Source organism: Lepisma saccharinum, chromosome 23, assembly GCF_977018435.1.
Source record: "Lepisma saccharinum chromosome 23, izLepSacc3.1, whole genome shotgun sequence".
NCBI lineage: Eukaryota > Metazoa > Arthropoda > Insecta > Zygentoma > Lepismatidae > Lepisma > Lepisma saccharinum.
In genome coordinates, this window is record NC_139251.1 from 42,959,062 (window position 1) to 42,979,733 (window position 20,672).

At 39.4% G+C, this 20,672-nt stretch overlaps 1 protein-coding gene across 1 annotated transcript in view; it reads left to right on the plus strand.

Moving 5' to 3' along the window:
- The first annotated feature begins 457 nt into the window (after nt 1-457).
- The window catches only part of NC2beta (negative cofactor 2beta), a 37,094-nt gene continuing 16,879 nt past the window's right edge, over nt 458-20,672 (plus strand). Inside the window, exon 1 of the mRNA XM_083110155.1 lies at nt 458-568. The gene's annotated coding sequence lies outside the window, so the exon portion shown is untranslated. The remainder of the gene's footprint in view (nt 569-20,672) is intronic.

The window sequence follows — 20,672 nt, forward strand, 5'->3', positions numbered from 1 at the left end:
GACTTGTCTTACATTTTTACAGTGGTAAATATTGTCATTAAGGCAATAAGAATTCACTCTGTGAAGAACACTCAAATAACCATTTTTCATTCGTGAAATGTTGGTATCCCACTATCTTAAAAACTCAAAATAACTATATATATTAATCTTATTAATATTAGACAGATAGTTGTTTGCTTATGGTTATTTTTATTTGAGAAAACTGTTTTTCGTGTAAGATGAAACATTTAATGTTAGGAATTTTCCAGATAACTCATCTTCAAATGTCTCTTAAAAGTTGTGTAAAAACTCATATTACGAGAAAAATGTCATATCTACATCCTAATCAGAACATCTTAAGCGTTTGATAGCGTTTGTTGATATACTCCATTTTACCCTACAATAGTACCAAAGTAATAAATATCGAAAGTAAAACATTAATTGCTTGTAACTATAAAACTTTATTTCTTCTGTACAGTAGCACCTAGGATCTCATGAGGTGACTTCGGTGTTCAGTGAGGAACTCTCTGGTGTTCAGTGAGGAACTCTCTGTGGCAGGAAGTCTTTGTTGCAGTAACTCGCTGTTGCAGTAAGTCTCTGTTACAATAAGTTTCTGTTGCAGGAACTCTCTGCTGACTCAATGCATGTCCTGGTGAAAAATGCAAGAACAACGAAATACACTCTAATCTCCTAGACAGACTCTAGCCTAAAAGTTATGTACGTACGAACTTGCCTATTTATAGTTATTAACTTTAGGAAGCCAAATTTCATCGCATTTGCTACTGCAGTGGTCGCGTGGATCACAAAGGTGATCCACTCGTATATTTCCACGTGCTTCTGCAGGTTGGCAACACTCTTTACCTTGGCTCCCAGACTACTTTCCTGGAAAAAGTTCAGGATGTTTGCGCAGCCGTTATTTGAAATATATCTATTGTTGACTTTTTATTAGAGCTCATATTTCATGGAGCACAATAGTGCCACGCAAATATTGATGGTTAGTGTTTCTATGTATATAAGTACGCGTTTCTCAAATCTGTTATAAATATATGAAGTGGGTGTGTCCCAGTGGCGGATCCAGAAGTCACAGTTGGGAGGGGCGAATTTCAGTCGGGTGCTGCACATGTCACCGAGTCTAACCTACACTTGCACTGTTTTGTAAAACAATATATTGTACTGTAAACAAGGATCAAGTAGAGTTCCATGTTCTAGAGATTAGAGTATTTATTGTTTTGCAAAAATAGGGGCCCAGAGCTGCTATAAGTGGTTATTATTGTCTGTTGTTATCATAATTCCTCCCATTGCAAAGGCAAACTCAACGATAGATATGAGGAGTAGAGTGGATTAAAAAGGAAGACAAACACCTATTCTCTCAAGGGGTCTAGGGTTCGATTTCCCTTTGAAGCACACCGCACGGTAATTTGGGTCCAAATTAAAACTGTAGGTCCAGTTCCGATTGGCCTCTCTGAGTATAAAATGAACTTAGATGAAGCTTTAAAAATTAATCTCGAACTAATTAAAGTTGGTGATAAAAGACAGAACATTTGAGTCTTTCAAGATATTAGGGACAATAATATACCCAAAAACCTGGCAGTTGGGGGGGGGGGGCAATCGCCCCTTTCCGCGCCTGGTGTGTCCAGACCACCACAAACATATTTTTGAATTTCTTGGGATAGAAAATAACAAAAGTAAGATTCCAAGATATGTAATTTTGTTTGGTTTCATCACATCCAAATGTTATGCACTAGATTCAGGATTTTCTGCCTCCTGTAATGTGATGAGTGGAATAAGTTATGATTTTGTTAACCAGAATATTTCAAAAAGAGCATTCTCGCTATAGAACAAGATAAATTTTGACAAATAATGATCCACACGACCAATGACGGGAGTTTTTTCCGCGCGACCACTGCAGTGTTAAGCTTTGACAAACCCTGAAATTTGAGGACTGAAGTACTGCAAGGTGGAATTTATTTCGGAGTTTCAACCGATGCACATAAAAATTATATTTGTAAACTAAATACTGTCATCTTACAAAATAAGTGAATTTCAGTCCGGTACCTCACCAAACCGATAATCAATTCTGAGCTACAATTACAATTTTCTATGTAAACAATATATGTTTCTATATACAGGAACCAATTGACTTCCATGTTTTAGAGATTAGAGTATTGTTTTGCAAATGTAGGGTCCAGGTATGGAATAGATAGTTTGTATATCGTTATCGTAATTCCTCACATTGGTGCGGTCAACTGAACGATCAGATATGATGAGCAAAGTTAATAAACAACGAAAGCCAAAGCCAGAAACTATTTATTCTCTCAAGGTATCTCATACTACATCACACAAGAACTACAAAACTTACCTGTGAACGCTGCACTCCTTGTTCCTGAGTAGCTGCATAATTTGGCGCAGATCGTTGCACTGACACTTTTTTTTCCCATTTTCTTTTTTTTCCATGCTCCCGCGGAACTGGAGTTCCACTCTCTGAGGATTTATCAGCCTTACATGTTCCCTCCCTGGCTTCTTGAGCCTCCCTCCCTCAGGACCTAAGTGTCTCCTGGGCCCTTTAAAGCCCAACTTGGCCCTTTAGTCCCCCGGGACCCTTTCAGGGTTCCCCTTGACCCCTTTGAGGACCCCTGAGACCCCTTTGAGCCCCCCAATCTCCCCTAGGAGGAAAACCGCCACTGCGGAAAAGATCCTGGACAATGGAGGAGCCCAGGTCGGAGGGGGTGCGGGGTACCTCCATGCCTTCCGCCCTCCTTCCCTCCGTATCCCCCCTCCCCGTAGGAATGAGCCCCCCAGGACTCCTGGGCGCCCACGTTAAAGGCGCAATGTATCCGAATCGCCGTAGTGAACGACGAAAGGGACAAAAGAGGCCCACACACACGCACATACACACACATAAATACGCATGCACACACTCGCACACACGCACCAAAAATAAAATATAAACTACGAACTACCAGGAATTAAGAGGGGACTTTGAGGGTGAACTACTTTACACATTAATGGGGTCACCAGCCACCTCTAAGCAACTGGAGACCCCTTTCTACTCTACGTGGTGGCTCCAGCCACCATACAGCAGCCGGAGACCACCCTTATTCACTATGAGGTCTCCAGCCGCCTCTAAGCAGCTGGAGACCCCCTTATACCTATGTGGTGGCTCCAGCCACCATACAGCAGCCGGAGTCCACCCTTATTGACTATAGGGTCTCCAGCCGCCTCTAAGCAGCCGGAGACCCCCTTATACTCTACGTGGTGGCTCCAGCCACCATACAGCAGCCGGAGACCACCCTTATTCACTATAGGGTCTGCAGCCGCCTCTAAGCAGCCGGAGACCCCCTTACTCACTAAAGTAAGCATAAAAACCCTTATTCTACCTCAGAAATAGCGGTAGCACAGAAACTCTCTGGTGTGTGGAGATAGTTTTAGTGTAACAGCATGTTTAGACCCAGCCTCTTCGCCATTCCCACTTGTCTCTTGGTGCCAATGCTATTCCTAACCAAGAACAGATGCTGGAGACTGTCAAGACTGGAGGCCATGGACGCCTACAGGAAGGGGATACCTAAGTAGACTTTGGGCTGACATTAGCATGATCTGGAAAGTCAAAAGTCCTGGGTTTGAAACAGATTTCATTTTATAATCATCATCATCTGCTTGGTTATCACAGCACGCTTTGACTCTAGGAGTCCTGGGTTCGAATCCTAGCCTAGATATGGGTGTTCTTTGCGAGCGAATGAGTGAATGTACAATATTTCATGAACATTCCACAATATTTTGAATAGGGCGCCTGCAGAAAATTTTTCAAGGGTCGTCAAAATCGAAAAACTGCATCCTGAAGGTAAGATACACGTATATTGACATCGTGTTCACGTGCCATCAAAAGAAAGAGAGAGACAGAGAGGAAGAGGAAATAAGAATGTGAAATAGAGAGAGAAAGAGAAAGAGAGAGAGAGAGAGGGGGAAGAAGAAAAAAATAAGAATGTGAAAGAGAGGGAGAGAAAGACACGAGAGGGAGAAAAGAAATAAGAATGTAAAATAGGGAGAGAGAAAGCAATACAAGAAAGAGAGAGAGAGAGAGAGAGATGAAAAATAAAGAAGAATGTGAAGTAGAGAGAGATAGAGAGAGGAGATATAAAGAGAGAGGGAGATACAGAGAGGAGAAAGAAATAATAATGTGAAATAGAGAGAGTGAAAGAGATAGAGAGAGGAGAAAGAAAAAATAATGTGAAATAGAGAGAGAAAGAGAAGATAGAGAGAGAAGAAATAAATACGAATTTTAAATAGAGAGAGAGAGAAAGAGATAAGAATGTGAAATAGAGAGAGAAAGAGAGAGGAGAAAGAAATAAGAATGTGTGTGTGTGTGAGAGAGAGAGAGAGAGAGAGAAAGTGAGAGGAGATAGAAATAAGAATGTCAAATAGGGAGAGAGAAAGAAAGCCAAAAGAGAGAGAAAGAAAGACGAGAGAGAGAGAGAGAGAGAAAGAAAGATAGAGACAAAAAACAAATAAAATAGAAAAGCGTGAGGAACAAAATAGAAATTTAGGCATAAAGAGAGGGAGAAAAGAAAGGGCGTAAGGTCGAAACAGAGAGAGAATAAAAAAAACGACAGAAAATGGGAGGGAAAACACATAAAAAAATAGCCAACAAGAGAGGAAGTATACACGCAGGAGTATGTACTAAAACCGAAAAGAGGTCAAACTCTTGGAGGATACAAGTAAAAGTAACGGACGAATGGGTAGTTGATAATTTTTCCTTATTCCAATGGGTGATGGGAGCAAACGACCCCTCCCTTGACGCTCCCTCCGGACACTCGTGAGTTCTTATGATGAACACAGTAACACACCATGTTCAAGAGTAGCGGAAGCTTTCTTGCCTCAAAGCAAAATCACTGGTCACGAACATTTTTTCTTTTCACCATTAGCTTGCTCTGGATATCCTAGAGTATCTTTCCTTTATTTTTTCTTGTCGCGTCTAACCAAAGAGTTGGAAACCCTGTAAGCGTCCATGCCACAGCCTCATGATGACAAGAAAGAATGCAGGAAATCGAAATTTAAAACCTCGTAATGATAATGGTGAGTGAGTAGTGCGGACAGAATGGATGTCATGCAAATAGCTACTTAAAACACATGGCAAACTATGCTCGCAACCTAACAGTAACTTATCTAAAGCTATTCTAACTATCCAGTGCTTTCCACATCACTATAATTTCCTATGAACCAATTCAATACTTCTCATTAGCTGTAAAATACTCAACTACTGACGTATTTCTCTTGTAGCAAGTGAGATAATCCCGTAACCGAAACCTTAATTATTCTAATGATTTCTATATGTCTCTCTTGGCGCATTTTTGAACTATTACTAATTGACACGAAACCTTAATTATTCTAATAATTCTATATTTCTCTCTTTGCGCATTCTGATTCAGAGTTTCTATTTACGGATCTTCTCTTAACTCTAACACCCTAGGAATTTCATCACGTGAAGCACAGTTTAGCTAGATTTGCTTTCCTTGTGCAGTGTGCAGCTAAGTAGGATTCATGTTTCCCTATTTCTTTAGTCCTTAATTATTATTTACCTAATCCTGCCTGTTACACAGCTGCGCCATTTCAAAATATGTCTTGAACATTCCTTATATACTTTACATACATATAATTATTTTTCAACCTAAGTAAGATTCATGTCGCTCTCTATCTTAATTCAACCTAATTCAAATCTAATTCAACATGTTGCTTCTTTCTTCTTTATACGGCGCTACAACTCTCTGTGAGTTTTGGCCAGCTCAGCAATATTGTGCCAGTGCTTGTTGTCTTAAATTTCTAACTTTCGTATCGTTCGTATCGTTCTCTTAGGATAGTTAAGAATCGAGAGTAATTTCCTTTGTGTTCTTAATAAAATGTATGATATTGTATAGAATTTATACGCTTTCATTCTCCTCAAATCTTCTTCGACGTCAGCTTACAATTGTTTTGGGTTTTCCCCTTAATCTAGACTTTTTATTCTTTTAACTGTTCGAGCTTCCTCCATTCTTTCAATATGGCCTAACCAAGCTATCCTTCGAGATTTCACTTCTCTTACTATATTCCTTGTTGCATAGCTGCTCATTTTTCCTGCAAGTTGCTGTCTAGTAAACCTGCCGATATCTATACCTATAGATTATTTACCAACTAGATACGGGTTGACATTCTAACGTAGCCAGTTTTCTTACACCATGTAACTCATATCCACGTTTACGGTAGATATACGTAGTAATCCTTAAAGTTAATAGGAATATTGTTCGACTGTGACCTAGATATGTTTCAATTGAGGTACAACAAGTTGCTAATCGTATAACACATATTCTAAGTGTTGATAATGGTGGGAATTGATTGTGGAAGGTGTGACGTCATAATGAAGAATGGCTTCAGTACAAGTTAAAGACCTGTTGCATTTGAAACATGGACATCGCACCAAGAAAGTAATCTAGAGGAAGACTGTAAGCATGGCAACAAGAGGCAAAGAAGGAACACAGAGGCAGCCCCATCTCCCTTTCCAAGGGTTTATTAAGACAAGGGAATGCCACCCGTGGTAGCAGAGTGGTTACGTATCATCCCTGGAAGCTAAAGGCCTAGGATATTTCATTAAGTGATCATCCGTCCTTTTTTTTCAATTAATCTAGAGATCTAGAGATAAAATAAGGAAATTCCAGCTCAGGAAGGAGATGTAACATTTAGGGGATAGAAGAGTGACAGGAAAGACCAAGGTGAAAGAGAGCGTGGAGAGGAACACTGATGAATGGGAGGAAGGACCGAAGGAAGATCGTGAGCAAAAGGACAACGGATGGAAGAAATGACATGCAGGTGATTCTGGTGGATAAATTAACAAATAAAATAAATTTACCTTACACTTAAATTGCATCGAGGCACACAGAAGAAAATCTTCAATCTCTTAATCTGTTGTTAGTAGGTGTCTGTGACGAAGCTGTTAGCATCTATCTCAAGAATCAAGAGGTTCTAGTTTCGAATCCTGGGTAAGCATAGATGTTCCCTTAACATGTTATGTGTACCCTATTAATGTTCACTTCATCATATCGTCGCGGTTAGCATAACAACTTTGCTCACGTAAATGATACGTGAATAGCATTTTTACAACAGAAAGTACTTTATACGGAAGCATTTCAATGTAAAATTCTGGTTAGCATTTGAGATTGAGATGCGAAGGGTGGAGTAAACATGAGATAATGTATACAGCACGGTTTTCATTTCATTAACAAATTTAATGGGGAAGAGATGAAATTTAAGAGAGGAAATCGTTATTCAGTTCCTGAGATATCGCGTAAACAACTGAAGCTCTTTACCTTTTTTGTAATATCAAGATACAACCACCTAACTTTGTATATATGGACCTATATATCTGTCCATGGGTCAGTGGCCCGTGTTTAAATTGAAACAACTGACGAGTTCTTACGTAGGTGTTGATTGATTGAGTTGGTGTTTTAAGTCCACTTTATGCACAGTAAGGCTAATCGGGACTGGGCCTACAGTTTAAAGTGCGATCGATCCGAACCACTATGTGCCTCCACCGGGTATCGAACGCTTCCGTAGTATAACTAGTGAAGTTCTGTATTTAAGCAACGCCATTGATTTGTGCCAAAAACCTTTTCGAATAAATAGGTTCTTCCTCTGCGTTGAATAGTTATTTTTATGTGAAGTGATACATTGTTTACATCGTACTTTGGCCGCCATTAGCTACATCTGCAGTTGTGACGTAGAGCTCACTTCTGATTGGTTATGTACGCGAGGTACTAAGTAAATTAAAACCGATCCTATCTGTGAAATATGCAACGATATATCTTATGGTATATCAGAATGCTATAAGATTTCTTCACTTTACACAGTGTAATTTCGATCACAGCAGAAATGTTAAGAAAGATGCCATGGAAAATATTTTCGTCTAAAGCGGGCCAAACACACACGCACGCATTGTACACGCCATGATCAAAGAGACAAACTCCATTAAATGAAATAGCCAAGCAAACTAAGAAAGCATGAAAGAAATGGGGCATAAGAAAATGTGTGGTCCGGTGGCTCGTGGTGTGTCACATTCAGTAGCCAGTTGCTTTTGGATGTCTAAGTCCTAGGTTCGGATCCTGTGTAAGACAAGGACGTTCAGTTTGTTCCCCGTCTATTTCATCAATTTTCCATTCATCCTCATCGTCGTGATTAACGTAGAGAGGTAAATATAGAAAGAACAACCGAAAAACACAAAACCCGGTAGCCAAGCGAGTTGAGTGAGGAACGCGGAATCCTCCCACCAAACATCGACATATTTTATATGAACCTAAAAGAATATATGGATTATTAAAAGATGTTCATCCTTAAATTTGTTCTCTATAACTTATGTATTCTATGATTCTATCTTGTCAAGTTTATTATAATTAAGATGAATGAGTACAGTTTTAATAATAATATTTATGTAAGTGCAAATTAAGTTGTGATTCCAGAAAACGTTTTTAATTTCGTTAGGATCCCGCCCCGTGCATGAGATTACAACTGTACTCAGCCTATGTTAATTGCATTGGCACGCTTTCTTTACAGAACGCTGTAACTGGGTATCTTCCTGTTGCGTTCTTAAATAACTATACCGTGTTATAGTGCAGACACGGACATGGGTGTTACTTTGTCCGTGTGTCTTCATTAGTTTGTTTTGAGCTCCGACCGGAAATCAAACCGGGACCGCTGGCACCTTCCCCATATCCCGTCCAAATAATAAAAAACAAATGTATTAATCTTACCCCGATAACCTTTCTCCAGCCTATGTTAGAAAATGCTGAGTAAATTAATTTATTGTATGCTCTGTGTACATTGGTGGAATGGCAAGAATAACGCGATGCGAAGCCAGGTGTCTTAGGCTCGAGTCCTGGGTAAGAGTATGAATGTGGTTGTCTCATAGCTTGCTTTATCATTTATCAGTGCTTCTCAACCGGCCGACCGCTAGAGGTTCTCCTGACATTTAAGATTTTGTTTGAGCAGAAATTGTCATTAACAAATGTTTATTTGTCAACTTAGGGTTCAAGTTACAGCAGCCGAATGACAGTACAATATAGTAGCTATAATTTTATTATTATTACATATTTATAGTTATTAATAATTACTATTAAATTATAAGCAATTAACATTTTCTCTTAACAATTTGGATGTAAATATTGGATTGATGTACGTTCATTACATTAACTTTAACAATATTATTTCTAGTACATTTAAGTTACGTTTTCATTTTTAGAACAAGATTTCAATCCATATAATGTATTGACTAATTTAGCACTGTTGTTTGTTTGATTGTACAATTAGTGTAAAATGTCTACTGAACCAATGGGAACGGTTTGCACTCATTAAACTCTCCTCTTATATTCAGTCATGTAATTGAACTATTTCTCTTTATGATTATTGCATAATTCTTAGTCATATTTAATTTCAAGAATACACATTAATTAGTGTATAATGTTTAAAAAATAGAAAGTATTTACAAGTATTTTTTTAAATGGGACGTAGACTTTTAAAGAAAGAATTTACCGGGCCGCGGTCTCTCAAAGGCTGGCCTAGACAGGTAGAATAGAGACATAGAATAGCGTAACAAAACTAGAATGTGGACAGTGTTTCCTACACTGAACTGGCTCTTCTAACTGTGACACCACGAGTCACTGGAGGAATCGCTGGAACTGCTGGAGAAATGGAAAGGAGATCGAACTGCTTCCAGGCGACAGAGGACCGAGCAGTGTGATGTGTAGACGAGAGAGTCGAGCGAGTTTCCATGCAACCACTACATCCCCTGCAACCCTTCCCCTAACGCAACTAACAGGGGACAGGGGGCGGCCTCCCCCGCCTCTCACGAACGTCGACAGAGGAGAACCCGGATACCACCTGGATGGCGTGCAGGACCCCCAGAAGGTTCATGCAAACGGGGCTCGTTAAAGGGTGGAAGTATGGAGTTTTCACCAACGAGTGCTTCCTCAGCAGCCGCTGGTGCCTACGTCCCTCCCGGCTTGGTTACAACCCCCACTGACCATTCACCCCTCCGCAGCGCCGGTTCTCCCCCCTCTGTAACCCTCCCCTGCCCTACCCTTTTCCCCTAAGGCTGAAGCGATCCTTGGAAAATGGACCCCAGTTTTTCTCGTGGCCTCAAGTAGGCTTTCTAACGAGGGGGGATTTTTCTGGTGCAAGGCAGTGATCTGTTTGTTAATTATGCTTTATTCCCCTTTTTTTATTATTGGAACCTGCAAGAAATTAATATACACTTAGACCTGTTGGGAGATGATTTAAAATACAACGTAGACTTAACAGTTAACTAATAGACAGCGGCGGTGATTAGGGGGTGCGTGCGGACAGTTCCCTCACTTATTTCCCCCCCGCACTATGGCCTCTTAATGAAAACCTTGCCTACCAAGAGAAAGTAAACTGTCCTTGCTCCCAAACACAGTTTGGGCACCCAATCACCGCCACTGCTTACAGAAGAACTCCCAAAGATGGGGGAGTTCTCGAGTTGTGTGGACGAGGATAGACGTCCTGTCTGTCTAAGAAACCATTTCGCTATTGTCGTAGTCCAAGTCATCCATTAGGGTGCAACGACGTTTCAAGCATCAACCATGCAGACAAAACTCACAAGGGGGAAGGGGGGACTTTCAGGATGGCAGAACATTTTGCAAAAATACAACATTACTCTATCTCACTTAGTTGCAACGAAATAATTTATTGAAATGGTGAGACAAGTTTCTTGTGCTCCCTGTATTGTAGGTTAGGTTTTTGATAATGTATTTCATAGGAGTCTCTCGCAGCTGTGCGATTGATCTGCATGGTTGCTGCTTGTGCCACTTACAGAAACATCACTGTTCGGAAAGTTACTTCTTAAAAGTAGCCGACTTACAGTTCAGGTACTTGCTAAAAAAAATAACGGAATTATAGTTACTCGTTTTGAATAACTGGAAGATACTTTCTCACTTACTTTCTCCTGGAAATCGCCTTGCAAACAAATTACACACGATCAATGATAATATGTTAAATAAGTTAAGATGTATATATGTTTTATTTATGTCTCTCTCTAGTACATAATACATGTCTTCATATTAGAACTGAACCCATACTGATGCCGATATATCGGTGTCGGAAAGTATCGGCTCGATTTTATGCCAGCCGATACATTTTCGAAACTTATATTATTCGTGGAGGTCCATAAAAATGCTACGCGACAATTTAGCTGAGCATATTATGTAATAGCCTATTTGAAGTTTCCTTTGATTCCGTACCAATATTATGTGAGAAACTGTACTTCGTGATTACAAAACAGGGATTTCTATACACTGATGTAATTTTTTAATAGTTTAAATCAAGACTCTGGTAAACTAAAATGAAACACTCACACAGTAATATAAATCATTATTTTGAACATATTTTATCAGTTACAATCTTTAAGCATCGATTGTTCTTTTTTCAAAGTGGTATTGGCTCAGCCCTGTTTCATATATTAATATTAATAAGAAATTTTATAACAAATGTAAACATATAATAAGAAATAAAAACATATATGCAACAAATAGAAAACATACAGGCATAACAACAAATAATGGAACAAAACACCGAAGTATTCAAGTGTAATTTGAAGTGACAACTTACAATAATGCGTGTTCTAAATTTAGCATGCAACGAAACCTATTGTTATTGGCCTTACCCGAAACACATCCTAGTTTTTACTCAACTCCCTAGAACGCGTATAAAATGAATAAACATGCCTCAGGGGTAGAATAGGGGAGAACACGAGATCACAAGGACTGGCGTACGCAGGATTTTTATTCGGGAGGGGCTGGAATTGTAAAGATGGAGAGTAAGTACAGTCACCAGCAATAAAATGGGACACCTAGATCCTAAGATACTCGCTTCCCTACAAGGCGTTATGTGTGTTGCTTAAATCTAAGGTGGTGGTAGAAGTTGCTATTGGAAATTTGCTATTAAAATCCACTTATCGCCTTGCAGAAAAGCGAGTATGTCAGGATCTAGTTGTCTCATTTTTATTGCTTGTGACTGTACATGCCTGCTTTCTAGGGAGACGATATACACAGTAAGATAGTTTCAAAAATCGCAATCTGGGGTCACTTTAAGGGTTGCATTTCACCGAATTCTTCACTGCTTTCATTATAAAATATTGATTTTCTCAAAATTTCGTAGAGGGCTGTAGCCCCATCAAGCCCCCTTCCCCCCTCTGCGTACGTCAGTCAGTGATCACAAGTACATTTTGTCTCGGGAGTCTGTAGAGCAAGGCTGTGAAGAAGAGGAGAAAGAGAGTGGGCTTCTCAGCCCCCCTCACGCCCCCATGGTGCAGTGGTTGTCGTAACCTTGTGATCAAGGGGTACCGAGTTCGATACCCGGTTGAGGCACATAATGGTTCGAATCCCGCTTTAAACTGCAGGTCCAGTCCCGATTAGCCTTACTGTGCATAAAGTGAACTTAAACACCAGCTCAATCCACTCACGTGTTCATGGGTCTAGCTCTCTCGACTCCTACTTGCACAGAGAACTTATTTTCGTTTGCTTGCTCCAGAGACTCCCGAGGCAGAGTTAGACAAGTGGAAGACCACAACGAATTCCCTGGAGTTCGAGTGTCTGAAGGTGATGTGAACAGCACCACGCTGCGGCCGCCTATAACCCCCAGGGTTGCATCCAGGCACAGATTGATTTGAGGCTGGGTGAGCCCCAGAGCCACTTTCGACCTTAGATCACCAACCCTGGGAATCGAACCCGGGTTTCTTTCGTGGCAGTCAGACGCCCTACCGACTTGACCACCCTGCAGGGCCATCAGAAGTCGTGGTAGCCAATCCAGTGCCTGTCCATAGGAACGACACCTCAGGCCGACCAGTGGACCGGCACCCAGCACCTCGACCTGCATCGAGGCTCTATCCAGGAACCACAGAAGGAGAACAGCAGCCAAGTAACCTCCTCCCTTTAGTGCCCTTACCTTTCCTTTAAGTTGCATCGTAAGTGGGGTACTTTGGTATGAACAAGGTGAATACTCATATTCATTTGGAAATCTGTAATTTACTCTTCCACAGTCTCGCCGTCCATTATGGGTGAACGTGAAATTATCTAAGAAGAATTAAGGTCCCATTCAGGTCTCCAATAAACAGCTCTGGGTCGACAAACCTTAGATCGTAACGCTAGCTTCTTTGTATTAAGCAGTTCCAGGAAAATATTTTCACCTTAGCATCCAGAAAAGAAACATAGTTGCCAAATGTAGTTTTTCCGCTAAACTGTTCATATGGCAAAAAAGCAACTCTGTTACTGCTACTTTTAAAATTAGCTATTTTCATTTAGAATTTCTCAAAAAGGTAACTGGTTACAGATAATGGTTTGCACAGAAGCTTCGTAAGGGGTGTCACTTATCATTTCAATATTTTCATGTATCTAATACTAGTTTAGGAAAGTTGAGCATCAAAATATTTTATCCCCAAACGAACGCCTCTGTGCACGTCACCAACAATAATATAAAGTTGACCATTAAGTGCAGAAATATGAAATACGTCACGAGACGTGAGTTGTATATTCACCTCTAGTGTCTAAAATATTGAATTAGACATTTTTAATTAGCTGCCTAATATAACTTTTTTTTTTTTTTTTTTTTTTTACGAATTAGCCTTGAAAAGTATGGAAAGATACAACCACAGAAGATACATTCACAACATACATTTAAATATATCATACTAAACCAAATCCCAGAATATCGTGATGCTACGTAGGTTTAACCTTGGTAATGGTAATGTTCAACAAAAGCAGAAAGAAATTAACTTTGAAGTTTGTTGGATTTTAAGAGTTGCCAAAATGAGGTCAACGTATGTAAGGTAATCGCATGTGTAATTTATTTTGAAGGGATGTGAGTGATTCTCGTTTCACCACTGATATTCTGAGTGTCTTGTAACGACATTATGTTATCATAAGGACAGAGAATATAAAAACATGTACTTACCAACCCGTCGTGTTGGTCTCACTTGCAAAGTGCAGCATTTGGTCACTGTGTTGCCTCTGAAAGGTACAAGGTAAGACACAAATAACCTATGCTGCCTGTAATGTTATTTATTAAAAACTAGAGTTAAATACAACTGGAAGTGGAAGCTTCACATCAGGGTACCCTCCAGTTATCTTCCACACTGTTAAGAACCAATCATATGGCAGTAATTGAGGACTAAAAGTGGGAAACGTTGTAAGTGCCAAAAGTGAAAGTGTTGGGAAATCGCAAAAACATTGTTTTCCCACATATCTTTCCACTTACAACGTTTACGATTTTCACTCACCCTCAATGTGAAACCTCTTTTGGTACCTGAAATAATAACATTTTCTTTTTCAATTTATTGTTAGTCAATTTCAGTAACCTCGCTTAGCACTTCCATCGTTCACCAAATCACCCCGCAGGACGTTCACACTAGCGACCTCTTTACACGCCCTTTTGAACTACTTCGAGGGCTACCAGCCACTTTTCACGTTTACCACATTATAAAGCATGGCACATTTCACAGTTTAACGTGGAAAACGGTGTTTGAATTTTTTTGGCACTTACATCGTTTACCAATTTTAATCTTCAATTGTTAGCACTTGCTTCAATCTACTGGCATAAACCGCGCCAAGTATGAAAGCTTTGTTGCGAGACATTTAATTAAAGTCGGTCACTTTGAAACACATCAATCCATTTCCCTCAAATGCAAGTCTGGACTGGTGCTCTAAGAAGTTTATCTGCCACACAGAATTTGGAAGCACCAAACTCATCGGCCATTCATCCTCCATCTTGAAATGCTTTGGCCAATTGCGCTCCAAATGCAAAATGCAATACGACAGCAGTCCTCCCAAGTAAAAATTTCAACTAATGAGATTTACATTTACGCTGGTTTTCACAACTACAAAATTGTCGACTCAACCCGCCCATCCAAAGTAGCGGAAGAGATTATAGTTCCTGCTAGCTTCTTTCTCTAAGCTCCAAAACTATGGTTTAGGCAGTGTTTCGAAATGTGAGAGATAGGTAGAAATTGGAAATCTACAATCGAAGGGATCCTCTGAAGACAATGATTTTGAACATCTCTTTCTATACCCACTCGATCATCTTTCGGGTCTCGAAATAATATACGCGAAAATGTTTAAAGTGCTTATTGAAACAAAAAAATAGGTCAAACATTAAACATCATGTGATATAGTATCTAATCCATACATTATATCGAACTGCAAAGCAGTTTGGATTTAGGGTAGGATTTTCACGAATCTAGTGTAGTTTACTGAAGTGTCGAGTAAGTCTTGGTCTGGTCTCAATTTTACAGACATCTTTATCTTGTACTCTAGGTCTCGTCATTATTTTTAAAATATCGTTCTGGTCTCGGTATTGTCCCTAGAATCTTCTTATCCATGTTTTTTTTATCTTCCTCGTTGAAGCGACATTTATTTTGTAGATGCGGTCCTTATCTCCTATGATCTCAGAAGTGAATAGAAACTCATTTCAATCCTATCCGGTTTGATTGCACACTGAATGATAGGCGAAGTTATACAAACAGCCCTAAAGTGGAAATTTAGGTGGGAGTATGCTTTCTCGGGTCTTGGGGCTACTTGGAGGTGATGCTACTATGGTTTAAGAGGGTAGACATGGGACAGGTGCGAGGTGCTTTGCCTAAATGTTCCTGGCTAGGAGATACCATGCCCCGTTTCCCCGTTCCTGTATATAAATAGTAAAAAGGATTCTCACCTACTGCTTGTACAGTAGCTACTCCTCTCGCCAGGTGCTGCTGTCTCTTCTCCTATTTCATTGGCTTCTTAGGAGACGTTGTGAAGTCCAATCTGGAATTCTATTCTTCTCTGTGTCCTCAGTCAGCCTTGTTGAAGTCTTGAAGCAATGCTGAGACTTCTGGGAAGTATAAACAAAAATGTATTATTTTGGAATATTTGGACTATTCAAGTCGTATTACTACTTTTTCTCAAAAAAATGTGCAAAATGAATAATATATATAAAAAAGTAAAGTAACTGAAAGTTTTATCGTTATATCATTAAAAAAGCGATGCATTTTGTTTGGGAAACGGTTAATATATCGCGTTCCAACAACAGAGGCCCCTGGTTCGAAACCCGGCCTGGGCATGGCTGTACTTTGTAGTCCCTTCATTAATTTAATCATCCTCATCTTCGCAATTAGCAGGCCCGGATTTCCCAATAGGCCTCATAGGCCCGGGCCTAGAGCGGCACTTTAATAGGGGCGGCACGATTGTTTGTTTTAAATTTATATGGAATACCTAATTCTCGGATTGCCTCTCTTTTTTTCCGGACACGAATGGAATGACTTAGCTAATGTAGTTGGATTGTAAATAGAAGTTAACGAAGAATATTTCTTAAGAGAGATAGGCTAGCAGGGCCTGGAACTAGTTTACTAATTTGTTGTTTTAATTACCTACGTTGTTGTTTCGAATATACAGTATTGTGCTGAGCCGGGTCGGCGATTGCGGCAAGAACGTGGAGCCTGCCGCTTGCTTTTGAAAGACAACACCGGCTTGGCTGCATTCCAGGAACGCCATTCCTTGTTACTGCCGGAATTGGCCGCATATCAAAAGCATGTGATTCGCGTTGAATTGTTGAGAATTAAACTGTCGGCGCAAGCATTATTAAAGGGGTTTCGCATTGTACTATTCTACTGTTAGTTCCTCGAGAATATTATTCAAGAAGTAGGTGGTGTGTCGCATCTCGCGTCTCGCGTGTGTCAGTGTCCGACGTGCGTTTGTTGGGGTAAGTTTAAAACGTCATTACGCTCATTATGAGTGATCAAAGAGTAAGACTCAGTGGGTCACAATACAAAAAGAGAAGAGCGGAGAAAGATGAAAAGCAGGAAGCATTTCTGAAGAAGGTTCCGAAAATCAGTTCTTTTTTATACAGAATGTAATCAGGAAAAAAGTGAGAAAAGTGCCGTTGATGAGCCCAGTGCGTGTTCTGTCAATTCTACAGATGTTCCTCATGCATCCAATGAATCTCAGGCATCGGCATCAGTCATCAGTGGCGGATCACCTAATGACTCTTCAGTTGCAATGGCAAACTCTGATAAACTTGAAACTAGTGGCAGTGTTAGCGTAAGTGTTATTGAAAAATGTAATTTATATAATTTATGCCATATCGCTTTGTTACATTCTTGTATGTAACTCTCATTTAATTAATACTGCATGCCGTTAATAGTAAAAATAGTAATACAGAAAATAGTGATTTTTTTTTTTTGATAAACGGTATGGGGGCGGCAGAGCTTGTTTGGCCTAGGGGCGGCAAAGAGGTAAATCCGGCCCTGATGCGCCAAAAGTGGCAGAAAAGTGAAGTAAAATAAACCAAATTATTCAATGTGTATGTGTGTGCGTGCATTTTCCTGTCTCAGAAACTGTTAATTTGACGCTTCAAAACAGCAGAGACAACAAAGATTGATAATATTCCGATAGTAATGGAGTTGTGGATTATTTTGAATAAAGAAAGAATTCCACCGATTACTAAAAATCTATTGCCAGTTCAACTGAAAATTACGTACCTTCCTTTCTTTAGCTGATGGCATATTGTCTTCGTTAAAATTGCTTCAACGAGTTACAACCAATCTGTTATTAAGTCACAGGTATTCGACTTTGTCTTGTACGGTTATTTTGTACACAAATTCTATGGAAACGGTTGACTCGCAAGTATTATTACACGTCAACAATGTATTATTCTAAATTGTTTAAAATGGGATGTTAAAAATTCATGCTAGAATGTTCGCTACAGTCTGCACGCAATAGATTGAATTCGTTATTGTCTAGACAGCAGTGTTTGGAAGTAACTAGTTACAAGTAACTCAGTTACAAGTAACGGTTACTTTTTTTGAGAAAATGTAACTGCAACTACTTAGTTACTTTTAAAAGGGAGTAACTGTAACTGAGTTACTTTTTTACGATAGAAGTAACGTTTCAACACTTAAATTGCTATGTAAGTGTCATAAATTATTGGCGATTTAGGACTCAAAGTGAGCTGGAATTTAGTTTCTGCTGTGATATAAAAGCCCATCTTTGATACATTAATTCTTGCAAACAATAGATGAAGAGGAAAAGAGAAAGTAGTTGTAGTAAATGTGTCTCCTGGCGGTGGCCAGTCTGTAGGCTCCAGCCAGGTGCCAGGAATTTCAAGGTTTATCATATGTTTCATCTTTCGTTTGGTAGACCTGAATTCGAAAGCCATATACGCACCTCGGAAGAAGGGTGGATTTCCCAGGAGCGGGAAGATAAGCTTAGGAGGATAATTCCTTCCTATTGCTGACAGTTTGCCATTTTCAGTTGTGTGCTGTGAAGTGTAGCTTCTTCCTTTGCTATAATATCGGATTAAGCTGAAAAGGGACGTAGCGACGTACTGCAATATTTCAGCGTTTTCATGAAAGAATTCAACAATACTGGTAGTATGAACGAAACTGAAGAAGACAAGAGCTAGTAAATGCGCATATGAATGGAAAACAATCCAATTGTTTCCATGTGATTTCATTCAAGTCAGTTCCTGATAATTTAAAAATGAAAGTGAAAATATTTCCAGTTAGAATTTACTTATTTACGATTATTCAGAATTTCTGGACATTTTGAAAAATGTAATATATTTTGGTTAAGCGCCATTCGTTTAAGATTTAAATGAGAACCAATTTTCTTGAAATAACAGATACAACAGATCTCACCATTATTATTATTGATACAACAGTGAATTACAACACTCAAGTGGCAAACTAACGAATCAGGAAGACCCTAGCCATCATTCTTGCTTGTTTATGTAATCGTCTCAGAGAGAACTGAAGGGGTAAGTTTAAAATGCCGTTTTCACCTTCATTGATAACGCACAACTATAGGCTACTACATTATAATTTTTATCATTTTCTGGTTCATAAACACTTGAAATTATACAACAAATTTTATATATTATATATATATATATATATATTTCTATACAATTTGTAGAATCCCCCCACTCCAATGGACATTCCTTAAGAACAACAATGATAATAGCATACATAGCATGATGAAATCACGATAAGACAAAGACCGAGTCTGCTGCCACGCGCATCATTTTTGAGGTTCCAGCAGAAAACGAACGTGGCAGCAGACACTACCAAGAACGTTCTCAAGTCTATAGAATCTTCTGAATACTTGCCTTTACTTATATTTCGGCCTATAAACAAGATGAACAAATCAGGGTGCGAAATCCTGGGGGGACAGGGGGGATTTCCCCCGCCAACAATATTGACCTCAAAAATCCTCCCACCAAAAATTTCACCGGGGGGGGGAAGAGTTTTTCTTGTAACAACAAAATATAAGCAATTAGTATTTACTTCTTATGTATTTTACTAAGGATAATATGGAAAACACAAAATACACTAGTGTCCAAAATTAAAGCAACAAACAGAAATCCTTTCCTCGTGTGATTTTTTTGTTGATAAATTTGCCAAGTTTAACCTGTTTGCTATCGTGATTTTTTTGTTGATAAATCCTGGCAGGGGTGCCCACAAGGGGGGTTTTATGGCGCAGCTTGCGACATCGAGATTTTGGGGGGAGGATTTTTTCCCTTCAAATAATATAAAATTCAACATTTATATCTTTTCCAAAATATATGTAAAAATTTTACACCTTAAATGCACCATATTTAATCCATTAGATGAAGAAATGAAAGTGTTAAGGCATTATCGAAATGGAGGGGGGTATCGAACTCCCATATATTCGGCCTTAATTGACACGTGGGTTCTGAGGGGGATTCTGAATTAAACTTTGGGGGGACAGTATCCAACTATAGGTCTTACATTATGGCGAGTACTTTAGTTAGAGGGGGGATTGAGCATTAAATTGAATGGGGTATCCAATTCTTATGCATTACTATTGTCTTAGACTGTTGCGGAAATTCTGATGTGGAGACTGAGAATTATTTTTTTGGAGGAGGCAATATCCACTCTCCAATATTAATATAAGTCTAAAATTGGCATGGAAATTTTGGTGGTAGGATTGAGTATGAAATTTAAAGGGGGAGATAGGAACCTCTTGATAAAGTGTTAAATCTTAGATTGTCAAGGAATTTCTATAGTGGAGAGAGAGTTCGAACATTACATTTTGGAGACTGTATTTAGCGATAAGGCATCCACACGTTTTCGACCCCGAATGTGCCAAAGGAAAAGCTGGAAAAGACTAAATATCTCGGGATCTTAAGAAAGTATTGCCACCCCATTAAATTAATATTCTTCAATGTTAAGGATACTGATTGATTTATTGATTTTGTGTTTTAAGTCCACTTTATACACTCTAAGGCTAATCGGGACTGAACCCACAGTTTAAAGTGGGATCCACGCGATATTTTCGATTATGATGAACGATTTTAGGGGTGGTCTTGAGTGATGACACGCTTGTTTAGGGAGGAGGGGCAGATCAATTATAATGTTCAGTAAAGCTAAGAAAAAGGTTTCTTTCGGTAGACACGCTGTCGTAATTAAATATTTTGGGGATTACGATATGGTTTAAGGGCGCGAATGATATTATTTGGGGGAAACGCATGACATGATTTTTGGGGGGATGCGCCATTGGCCTTGGGAGGGTTGGGTACCCCTGAATCCTAGCACATTAAGGTTAGTTTATTTTGTATCTTAAACCAGTTGTCTATGACATCATAAATATTACTATCACCTGATCGTATTA